The sequence below is a fragment of the Periplaneta americana genome, chromosome 1, assembly GCF_040183065.1.
Source record: "Periplaneta americana isolate PAMFEO1 chromosome 1, P.americana_PAMFEO1_priV1, whole genome shotgun sequence".
NCBI classification, from domain to species: Eukaryota; Metazoa; Arthropoda; class Insecta; order Blattodea; family Blattidae; genus Periplaneta; species Periplaneta americana.
The window spans coordinates 48,377,415-48,390,313 of NC_091117.1; positions in this window are offsets into that span (position 1 = coordinate 48,377,415).

Consider the following 12,899-nt stretch of genomic DNA (forward strand, 5'->3'; position numbering starts at 1 on the left):
ATTTCTGTTTTAAAAAATAATGATTTTCAACTAACTACAGCCGATGTCAATAGTGTTTGAAAATGCACAGTGAATAATACATAACAAAGAGCGTCATTTGCGTAGAATCTTAGAGTTAGGAGTAACTGCTGAATTGGATTAAGTGTTCTATTTCTTTTTTAGGATATTCAAGTCAAAATTTTCAGGACTACTACTTTTGAAAATCTGTATCATGTCTAGTGTGCATAATAGGACACCAATATAAAAAGGTTTCCCAGAACATAGAAATATTATTCATCCATCCATCCACTCATCCATATATTTATTCATTTTTTCTGGTGTAATTAAGGCCATCATGTATTCTCTCCCACACCACCGGAAATACAACTACACTAGTAAAAGAAAATCAAACTATAAACAAAGTAAAACCACACAAATATATATACATACTACAGTCACACTAACTTAAAATCAGTATTTACCTATCATAATTATATCGTATTTAATTAACAAGGCTAAGATATTAACGAGTATAAACAAGAAACTTGCAATTTTAAAACTAGTGCAAAAACACAAATAAACACACCTAGCAATACTAAAAAACAATAAAAAGGACAAAATTTCCCAATTTAATTTTGAAGGCTGATAACGTCCGGCAATCCCTGACAGCCTTAGTTAAAGAATTCCAAAACAAGAAACTTGCAATTTTAAATCTGGAGTAAAAACACAAATCAACACATCTGGCAATACTAAAAAAACCTTGAAATAAGACAATATTTTCCAATTTAATTTTGAATTCTATTAATGTCCGATGGAGAAAGTTCCACAACGCAGAACTGCATGCATTGTATTCTTCCCCTGACACAATTAGGAACATTAAATCCAGGCGTTTGAGATGGCAGGGCATGTAGCACGTATGGGCGAATCCAGAAATGCATATAAAGTGTTAGTTAGGAGGCAGGAGGGAAAAAAGACCTTTGGGGAAACCGAGACGTAGTTGGGAGGATAATATTAAAATGTATTCGAGTGAGGTGGGTATGATGCTGGGAATTTGATTAATCTTGCTAAGGATAGGGACCGATGGCAAGCTTATGTGAGGACGGCAATGAACCTGCGAGTTCTTTAAAAGCCATTTGTAAGTAAGTAAGATAATGTCCTGCAATCCCTGACATCATTAGGTAAAGAATTCCAAAACAAGAAACTTGCAATTTTAAATCTAAGCCAAACCACAGATCAACACATCTAGCAATACTAAAAAAGCTTGAAATAAGACAAAATTTTCCAAATTAATTTTGAATTGTAGTAATATCCGACCGAGAAAGTTACACAACGCAGAACTGCACACATTATATTCTTCACCCGACACAATTAGGAACAATAAATCCACACGTTTGACATGGGCAGGACATGTAGCACGTATGGGCGAATCCAGAAATGCATATAGAGTGTTAATTAAAAGGCCTGAGGAGAAAAGACCATTGGGGAGGACGAGACGTAGATGGGAGGATAATATTAAAATGGATATGAGAGAAGTGGGTATGATGCTGAGGATTTGATTAATCTTACTCAGAACAGGAACCGCTGGAGGACTTATATGAGGGCGGCAATGAACCTCCGGGTTCCTTAAAAGCAGTAAGTAAGTAATGTCCGGCAATCCCTGACGTTAGTAGGTAAAGAATTCAAGAAACGAGGTATTTCTGTCATCTGAATAAAGGCTCATTCACAATGACAATTAAACATAACGTAAGCGTTAACTTAAGAATATAAACGTTACAGTAAAATCAAGATCATTCACGATGGGAACATAAACATAACAGCAAACATACTTTGTAACCATGGAAACATAACGACGACGCCATTTCCTCATATTCTGTCGTATACTTCAGCGCTCCACGATTGTGTTCTGATTGCAAATCACGTAAGCATAAGCATGGAAGTTTGGAGTTTGCAAACTTTCATGTTAACGTCTTACGGTAATGTTTATGTCAATGCTTATGTGAATCATTGTGAATAATCCCATTTGGTAGCCTGAGCGCAAACTTCTGTGTTTATATTACGGTTATGTTTAATTTTCATTGTGAATGGGCCTTTAGTCTGGTAGTTTCTATAGCCTACAATCTTTAAATTGGTAATGTATGTATTGCGGTCTGTATCGCTTCCATGAATTTTTCGACTCGTAACTCAAAATTTATTACTACATCTGTCTTCTCAATTTACAGCATCTGTCGCCACAATACGGTCAGCAAACTGCGTACTATGCCTTTCTGTCCTGTTATTCGTCTTCTGTCAAATTTCTTCCCCTCGTATCTTCCTGTACGCTGTTTCACCAGTTTTTTTAGCCTTCCTCTGTCTCTTCATACTATGACAATCCATTTCATTGCCATTTCAGAAAGCGATCTTCTTCCATATGTTATATTATACCATCTATTATTTTATTCTCTCTGCAGACAAAACTAAAATAAATTACAATTTTATATGTTTAACATGTAAAATTAATTACGCATTATAGCCACGTGGTCTGAAGCGTCATGTCTTCGTAGCATAAAGATTTTCTCACGAAATTTCGGCCCGTATATGGGACCGGTGACTATCCATCATTTAGAGGATTTAGGGAGTTACAATGAAAAGCGAAATCTTGTTTCATAAGCCAACTATTACGCCAGGTAGGTCATCGTGCTGAACACAAGTTACTTCATTACTGGCTGGATGATCGTTCACCTCTCCTGAGCCATGTGGACTTGAGGTCAGCAGTCGGCTGTTCGGTCTTGGTTATCACATTATTATTTTTATTGGGTTATTTTACGACGCTGTATCAACATCTCGAGTTATTTAGCGTCTGAATGAAATGAAGGTAATAATGCCGGTGAAATGAGTCCGGGATCCAGCACCGAAAGTTACCCAGCATTTGCTCGTGTTTGGTGGAGGGAAAACCCCGGAAAAAAAACCTCAGCCAGGTAACTTGCCCCGACCGGGATTCAAACCCGGGCCACACTTATTATATCTCATACTCATCCCTCTCCAATAAAGTCATTCGTAGATGCGTAACGAATATGAAAAAATATCGAAGAAATTATTACCACAGTCTACTATACAGTGACGAAGCTTGAGTTGCGAGGGTGCTACGAACAATAGACTGTGCCGGTACTATTTCGCATTGCCTGTAATGAGGCGATATTAGCGATCCTAGTGTTCAGCAACTATCTGTACTGTATCTCCTTTTTTATATTGATTGTATTATTTTATTTCTATTTCCCTTGTTTGTTTGTAATTATATTCTTTATTCTGTATATTTAAATTTAAATAAATAAAATAATAAAATAATTAAAAAATTTTATATTTACTACGTATTGAGCCTCGTGATTGTATATAGATACTAGACTGTGGTACTAGCGAGACTATACTTTTTTTTTTGCAAATATATTATAGCCTAGTGCCTGGAAGACCGACACAAACTTTTGTGCGAGATCGTGCGTATTGCTTGTTTTCCGCACAGAACCAATACGCGGTAAGTGTGAAAAACCACATTCTGTATTCCCAACGTAACACACGTAACAATTTCCCTCTTCTTACCGCTTAAGCGCGACATTCATTTTACTGCTTTAGGCTTTTAACATATTATTTTTAGAGACGTTTAACATAGTAATAATTATAAATTGGAAACTTACCACTGCAATTTCACCTAAATTGCAATGTTAATTATTGTTTTTAAATATTTTCAAAAATTAAGTAAAGTCTACTACTCCACAAAACTTATTGCATTCGTGATGCAAGTAACATTAAGGAAGCCGTGAAAAAATCAACAAGATTCCAGATGCCGATGTTATTACTGCATATGTCATATAAATAATATTGTTAAAATATTAAAATGAAAAATAAATCATTACATAATCTTACCGTTTGTTTTAAGTTCGCATTTATAGACTGGGGGAAAAAAAGATAGACGTATATCACGGCCTGCTGGAGTTTAGTAAACACAGAAAACATTTTATAGCAACAATGTTGAAGAAAGATATTTTGGTTTTCCGAAGTTGCAGTCATTAAACAGAAACCAAGATGGAGATTCCATTGCAACTAATTAGAAATTCGTCTTTCAGGTATGTAATAAACGATCTTCGCACAAAATAATGTACGATACACGAGCGGTATGTTTGTTTTCATGTTCTCGGAAATTAAAAAAGCTCAACTACGTTTCGCTTTTTCAATCTTTTCCTCGAACATGAAAACGTCAACATACCGCTCTTGTAACGTTACTATTATACTAGACAATGTTACCGTATTTCGAAACATTGAAATACTAAGTCAAAATAATAATAATCATCATCATCAAGTCCACACCTGTGGAGTAACGGCTAGCACGTCAGGCCGCGAAACCAGGTAGCCAGGGTTCGAATCCCGGTCGGGACAAGTTACCTGGTTGAGGTTTTTTCCGGAGTTTTCCCTCAACCCAACACGAGCAAATGCTGGGTAACTTTCTGTGCTGGACCCCGGACTCATTTCACCGGCATTATCACCTTCATATTATTCAGACGCTAAATAACCTAGATGTTGATACAGCGTCGTAAAATAACCCAATAAAATAAACAAAAAATAAAAAATCTCAGGCTTGTAGGGGCCTCGAACTCGGACAGGCTACGTGGTGGATCGAAAGAGCTGCAGAGCACAGGGGTAGTGGTCAATAAAACAGCAGTGCGATTTTTTAGTAGTGGAAAAAAAAAATTAAATTATAAATTGCAATAGACGCGCCTCAAGTTAGACGTAATAACGTAGTAATTAGCCGTTTAGTTTAGTTTACTTTCTAATACAATTAGAGAGCAACGGAAGCTAGTACAGGTTAACACTACCGTCCTGATCACGTTAGAATGCCTACTGTTACCTTAACAGGATGCGCAACTTCGAGAGCATCATGTAATTTGTCAGCATCTTGATATACGAGCCTTGTGACGCGACAGTAACACTGAATTAAACGCGGTACAACGTATTTTTATTTAAACAGAAAAATTTGATTATGCGAAGCTGCATTGCCAGTGGCTGGCAAAACCCTCTCTCAACTTTTTAATAGGGTTAAAAGCAGCGAGGTCGACACAGGTCGAAAATTACGTGGAAAGAGGGAGATACGTCGAGAATAAAGAGGAAAATGGAGGGTAAAAAGGAAGACCGGATATACGATAAGATTGCACATTTTCAAATTCCGAAGTAATAGGATTCGTGCTTTACACCGAGGCTTCTAAAGTAAAGGGAGCTGTTGAGAATTGATGTGGTGATACAGTGCTTTTGAAATGACGTAATAATAATAATAATAATAATAATAATAATAATAATAATAATAATAATAATAAATCATGATCAAGGATCCGAGAAGTCGAGAGTGTGCCACCGGGTGTATACCCTATTATAGTGTTAATAAATACATACATACGTATAGAATCATGAAATAATAATACGAACATTTAAATTTGATGATATCTGTATGTATTTATTCACACTGCAAATGGGTAAATAGCCGGTGGCAGTGGTAACCAATTACACTCAATAATTACAATTATAATAAATTAAAATTCATAATATTAATAATAAAATAATAATAGCAATATATAATAATATTAACAAAGAGCATCCTAAATTAAAAGAATCACTTAATATAACATATTTAATTAAAGTAATTCTAATTTATATCTTAACCCTAAGTTCGAACTTAAAACCACGAATATATATGATATGGTTATACATGCACAAGTACCTTTCAGCACTACACTCATTTCGCTATCAATTCACTCACTGCACTGGGACTATGAAACACTTCACTGACACTATCCTGATTTCACTAACACTTCAAAAACATTTCATTGTTCAAATACTTTGCACTACCACTGTAAACTATAGAACTTTACTCACATAAACACATTCCACTGACACAACACACTTCACAGACACAACACACTTCTTCACTAATACAACATTTCAAATAACAAAACATCAATTATACCCTTATTATTCCGTAGAATTGTACTTACTATATTAACCTCAAACCGCTAGCCTAGACCCCATTACAAGCAATTTAGGACGTTCACTATAACTCACACCCGTTCACTATAAATCTATCTCATTTTTCTTCCACTATAACTCTCAGAATTTTCTTTCAAGCTCACTGCGCTTTCACTACAACACAATGCACACCCAATATAAATTTCAGGAGATTCACTATAGACGAGATCCACAAACATTATAGAAAAATAAGTGTGATAAACATGTTACAAAATATGCAAAAAAGGATTAAATAATAAACTACAGGTACTTTCTGAAACAATTTCAGAATAACCTAAGTGTGGATTTACAAAAAGAGATTCCTATTTCCAATTCATTTAGTGTTCTGCCCAAAGGCAGATCTTTCGCTGCAAATCCAGCTTTCTCCAGTCTTTCCTATTTTCTGCCTTCCTCTTTGTTTCCTTATATGATCCATATGTCTTAATGTCATCTATCATTTGATATCTTCTTCTACCCCGAACTCTTCTCCCATTCACTATTCCTTCTAGTTCATCCTTCAGTAGGCAGTTTCTTCTCAGCCAGTGACCAATTCTTTTTTCTCTTCCTGATCTGTTTCAGCATCATTCTTTCCAACATAGCTTTATTTCTTATTCTGTCTGTCCATTTCACACGCTCCATTCTTCTCCATATCCACATTTCAAATGGTTCTATTCGCTTCTCTTCACTTCGCCGTAATGTCCATGTTTCTGCCCCATGCAGTGCCAAACTCCATACAAAGCAGTTCACTAGTCTCTTTCTTAGTTCTTTTTTCAGAGGTCGTAGAAGATGATCCTTTTTCTATTAAAAGCTTCCTTTGCCGTTGCTATCCTCCTTTTGACTTCCTGGCAGCAACTCATGTTACTGCTTATAGTACACCCCAAGTATTTGAAGCTGTCCACTTGATCTACTACCTCATTTAGAATACTCAAGTTTATCTTCTGTATTTTTCTTCCTATGACCATGATCTTCGTTTTATTTGCATTTATCTTCATCCCATACTGTTCACAGCTGTCATTTAGCTCCAGTAGCGTATATTTAGTATCATTTCCTATTCTGCTAACAACGCCATATCAGCAGCAAATCTTATACACTTTATTCTTTTTCCTCCTATTATCACTCCTCCAATGTTCTGAAAACAGTTCCTTACTAAAGTCTCGAAGTAGATGTTGAACAGGGTAGCTGATAAAGGACATCCTTCACGTACTCCTCTCCCAATTTCACTTCATTATGACATTTCTTCTCCTACCCTGACTTTTACTCGTTCTTTCATATAAAGATTACTGAACAGTCTTATCTTTTTCCAATCCGCACCAATTTTCTACTCACTTTACTTTATATAGGGTCAAGATTGGTAATGTTCTGATACAAATAATATTATGATAATACCTTTTGAGAACTTTTTACAACTTTACTGAGGGAGAGAAAGACCGATTTTGTGGAGAAACTTCTCCAGGAACATTACCTTGATATGTTGATGCAAAAAAAAAAAAAAAAAAAAAAAAAAAATTTCTTTCGCTCAGTAAAATTGTAAAAAATTCTCAAAAATATCATAATATTAGGGGAAACTTGGCTAATTCCGCAGTACGGATAATTCCGCAGTAGTGCATATATGATTTTACAGCGGCTTTACAATAGCGTGAACGTAAGTTCTGAGTGGCTGTCAACAGGAGGCATATTCTCTGCAGTACTATAGAAAAAAATCAAGGATATTGGTCGACACCTCTGTCGGCAATACAGTAAAACATCGAAAGTTGGCTCTGTTTCGTGTTTTCCTACACATCTGTGAAGAAAGTGAGCATTGTTACATATAAATTGTTCCTTTCATGTTACTTTCATAATTATTTACTACTGCGGAATTATCCAAGTCCTATTGCGGATTTATCTTCACTGTTGCGGAATTACCCGAGTTGTCCCTTTTCAACTGTAATGTATGTACAACTAAATATATTTGCATTTTAATAGGTTTCTTTATCTCATTTGGTAATGAAAGGCTTCGCCCACATCTTTATACCTTGATTATATTTTTCAATAAACATTTTGATAAAAATATGATAGATTTACTTCTTAATATTGCGGAATTATCCGAGTCTCCGCTATTAGTATCACAATATTACCGTACACACCTGTGGAGTAACGGTCAGCGCTTCTGGCCGCGAAACCAGGTGGTCCGGGTTCGAATCCTGGTTGGGGCAAGTTACCTGGTTGAGGTTTTTTCCGGGGTTTTCCCTCAACCTAATACGAGCAAATGCTGGGTAACTTTCGGTGCTGGACCCCGGACTCATTTCACCGGCATTATCACCTTCATTTCATTCAGACGCTAAATAACCTAGATGTTGATACAGCGTCGTAAAATAACCCAAAACCCAAACCCCCACAATATTACATACCTTTACCCTATTGGTTAAGTTGTGGTGTGCGGAAAGCAACGGGAAGCTACCGCATTTATATTTCCCAAGCAAAACTGCAAAGAAAATTTCATGTATCTTTGTAATAAAGTTTGGTAAATTCAATCCGATTTAAGTTATGGACATTACGCATATTAATTATAGGGCTAATTTTGGTGATTTTGAAGATAATGGTAGCGATTGATGAGGATATAATAGAAATGAGTCTCAGAAAAGTATTTCCAGAAACTAGTATTTATTCCACAGTATTCGTTTTACACTTCCTGAGATTTTAATCCGGTTGCTTGCGGAGCAAATACACACTAACCGGATGGTTGATGTTTTAAAGAATACTCTTCAACTACAGTTCCCTATGATTTTAATCCGCTGGGTTAATTAATTTATTACATGGATATAACGTAAAAAAAATAGCAAAATGTTAAACTTTGAAGTTAGTAGAAAGGTTAAAGGTAAAACGTAGAGAAAGCAGCTACAATATCGGACTGGGTTTACGGTGCACGATTCCATTTAATGGCAGTGAATGTGATTCCATTACAACATTGGTTGAATGCTGTATCACAAACTGAATGAATACTCGTCACTCATACAGGCACGAGCAATTTCAGACGGAATGAAAATGAAGCAACATAAATATCTGTGATGGCGAGCTTATAAAATCAATGCGCTGAAGAGTTTCCGTTTTCAGTCATAGTTACTGCACCTGGCAGCATCACTTGCAGCGAGAGTGGAGCTGGTCCATATATGGGTCACTTTTACCTACACCAAACATCAACTCGTCACTCCGAGACTGATAGAACACAATGAAAATGAGGTACAAAACAAGAGGAACTAGAAAGGTTGTAACTCAGCCGTTTTCCTACAGATTAAATTACATTCTATACTTCGTTCCATAATGTCTGACAGGAGAAGTAAACATTGCTGGCAGGAGTCTAATTCCACGCTTATCTTGAAGTTGGGCGGGAGTAGAACTCGTCAGATCGTCAGCTTTAGATCAATCAGTGAGAAAGACATCCAGAAATGATGCTACAGATGGAATCTGCCATCTCCCAAGGATATGGCAACGTATTGTTGATATGGTAGTATTTGAAGTACGAGGGTGGACCCAAAAATAACCGCAACCGAACTGTTGCGCACGCATGCTTTGTAGTTAAGAGTTGTGCTGTTAGGTGGTGTTGATTTTGGGTCTCCCGCGATCGTTAGCGAGCTGGTGTCAGTCTGAGTTAAATGGTTTGTTTCTGGTGCTGTGTTGTCTGGCGACATGACAACTGAAGAAATTCCACGCCCTGGGCGTCCTTAGCCAGGAAGAAATGACGAAAACATTGCCAAAATGAAACGTAAAATTGATGAAGATCGTTGAAATAACATTGACGAAGTTTCTGACCAAACGAACCTGTCACGGAGCACGGACCAACGAATTTTAACCGAAGATTTGCACATGAGACGGGTGTCTGCAAAATTTGTTCCTCGCTTGCTCACAGATCAAAGAGAAAACCGCGTGAGAGTTTGCCGCGGCTTGAAGAGTGAAGTGCAGAACGATCCAAATTTTCTTATAAGAATTGTGACTGGGGATGAGTCTTGGTGCTATGGGTACGATCCAGAATCGAAGCAAGCATCGAGCTAGTGGAAAACTCCAAATTCACCACGACCCAAGAAAGCACGTCAAGTGCGATCCAATGTGAAAACAATGTTGATTTGTTTTTTAGATGTGAATGGCATTGTTCACAAAGAGTTCGTTCCACCAGGACAAACAGTGAACCAACATTTCTATTTGGATGTGTTACGAAGATTACGAGAGTGTGTGCGACGAAAATGGTCCGAAATGTGGAGAAATGGGAACTGTTTGTTTCACCACAACAATGCTCCAGCCCACAAAGCACTGACGTTCCGACAGTTTTTGACAAACAACAACATTGTGCATGTGCCTCATCCACCCTACTCACCCGATCTGGCTCCTTCGGACTTTTTTTGTTTCCACGGATGAAGAAATGTCTGAAAGGAAAGCGATTCAGTGATTTGGATGACGTAAAGAAAACACCCTAACGGCTTTGAACAGTACCCTGCCTCAAGAGTTCCAGCACTGTTTTCAGTAGTGGCAAAAGCGTTGGAACAAGTGCATTAATGCACATGGACAATACTTTGAAGGGGATTAAAGTACTGTGAATGTAGAGTTCAATAAAAATTCAATATATATATATATATATATATATATATATATATATATACCGGTTATTTTTGGATCCCCCCTCGTGTGTAATGCAAATGTAATCTAAATAAAATTAGTGCGAAACAGTAACTATGTTGCCATTACTTTTTGTTCGCCCTGGTAGAATTTTCTTGTAAGAGGAAAATGCGAGACCCTATACAGTTCGAACAATGGAAGTTCTGATATTACGCCTTCAGATTACTTACTTCCTGTGTGGAAGAAATTTCCAAAACTTGGAGGACGTTGAAAGGAGTATACAATCACCGAATAATTCTCATCAAAAATTTGTAACTGCTCCAAAACCGACAGTACTTATGAGACAGTAATTCTATATTTAGTTAGAAGTTTAGAAGGTTTTATTAGGAACAATTTTTAATAATAATAATAATAATAATAATAATATTACATAATAATTACATCAGCTGCTTGTATATGCAGATGACGTGAATATATTAGGAGAAAATCCACAAACGATTAGGGGAAATAAAGGAATTTTACTTGAAGCAAGTAAAGAGATAGGTTTGCAAGTAAATCCCGAAAAAAGAAAGTATATGATTATGTCTCGTGACGCGAATATTGTACGACATTGAAACATAAAAATTGGAAATTTTGCTTTTGAAGAGGTGGAAAAATTCAAATATCTGGGAACAACAAATATAAATGATGCTCGGGAGGAAATTAAACACAGAATAAACATGGGAAATACCTGTTATTATTCGGTTGAGAAGCTTTTATCATCCAGTCTGCTGTCAAAAAATCTGAAAGTTAGGATTTATAAAACAGTTATATTACCGGTTGTTCTTTATGGTTGTGAAATTTGGACTCTCTCTTTGAAAGAGGAGCACAGGTTAAGGGTGTTTGAGATTAAGGTTCTTAGGGAAATATTTGGGGCTAAGAGGGATGAAGTTACAGGAGAATGGAGAAAGTTACACAACACAGAACTGCACACATTGTATTCTTCACCTGACATAATTAGGAACATTAAATCCAGACGTTTGAGATGGACAGGGCATGTAACTCGTATGGGCGAATCCAGAAATGCATATAGATTGTTAGTTGGGAGGCCGGAGGGAAAAAGACCTTTGGGGAGGCCGAGACGTAGATGGGAAGATAATATTAAAATGGATTTGAGGGAGATGGGATATGATGATAGAGAGTGGATTAATCTTGCTCAGGATAGGGACCAATGGCGGGCTTATGTGAGGGCGGCAATGAACCTTCGGGTTCCTTAAAAGCCATTTGTAAGTAAGTAATATCAGTAATAGCGATCAAAACCAAAAGTTTTCTGATATTTACATTCTTACAGAAGTATTACAATGCAAGTTGGCTCCATGAACTTCTTCCAAATTTATGATCTCTTTATACATATTAATTCCTTCACACACAGTCAAAAAATTGCTATACTCTGATATCATAAATAACCAATCTCTCTTGCATGAACAAATGTTTGCTTACCAGTAAAAATTCTTGTGTGTACCATACAGTACAGCCCATATTCACAGACTCCACCATCACAAAAGAATATACGAAAAAAAATGCTTGAATAATTCTATGCATCTCACATAAAAGGGCCATAAAAACTTGGAGGAGGCTATAAGATTAGGCAGAAGAAAATTCTATTTTGGGAGGAAGTTTGCTCTCTCGAATACTGCTGCAGACAGATCGGCCAAGTCGCCGCCGCATCCCACCGGATATGTGACGAGAATAAATGAGGCCATTGTTGACCCGCGGGGTCATTATGTCACATGCTGGTGTCTGCAGGTCGCCATCTTGATGAAACTATTCTCTAACCCCATTCCACAGACGAGGCCATATCTTTTAACGTTGATCTATTTTACTTCATCGAATACAAACCGCCATGTCTCCTTCCGTTCTGTCTTAAGCTACTTACAGAAAGGAAGAGGGGTTCAATAAGTTAGAAACCAAACAGGCAGACAAATGCTTTTCATTTTCTTTGTTACTTTTCGATTTTCTCTTCACCTCGTGTCAAGAAGAAGAAAGTAATCAAAGTCCTGATATATTACAGAGTAGTAAGTCAAGAAACACTACCGTTAAACTTAAAATATTTTTAAGTTATTACTCGAACAATAATACAGTGTGTTTACTAAAGTAGTCAACAATGACAATGAGCTAATAACGCCAACTACTCATATTTCAGGTAGTTTTCAAGAAACTCGACTGATGGCACACACTGTACCTAAGGAATACTTTTTTTTTCAGTCACAATAGCAAAAATTTGTTCCTTAGATAGCCATTCTTCAGTCAGCAGGTACATATGTTGTGTGTAGTAG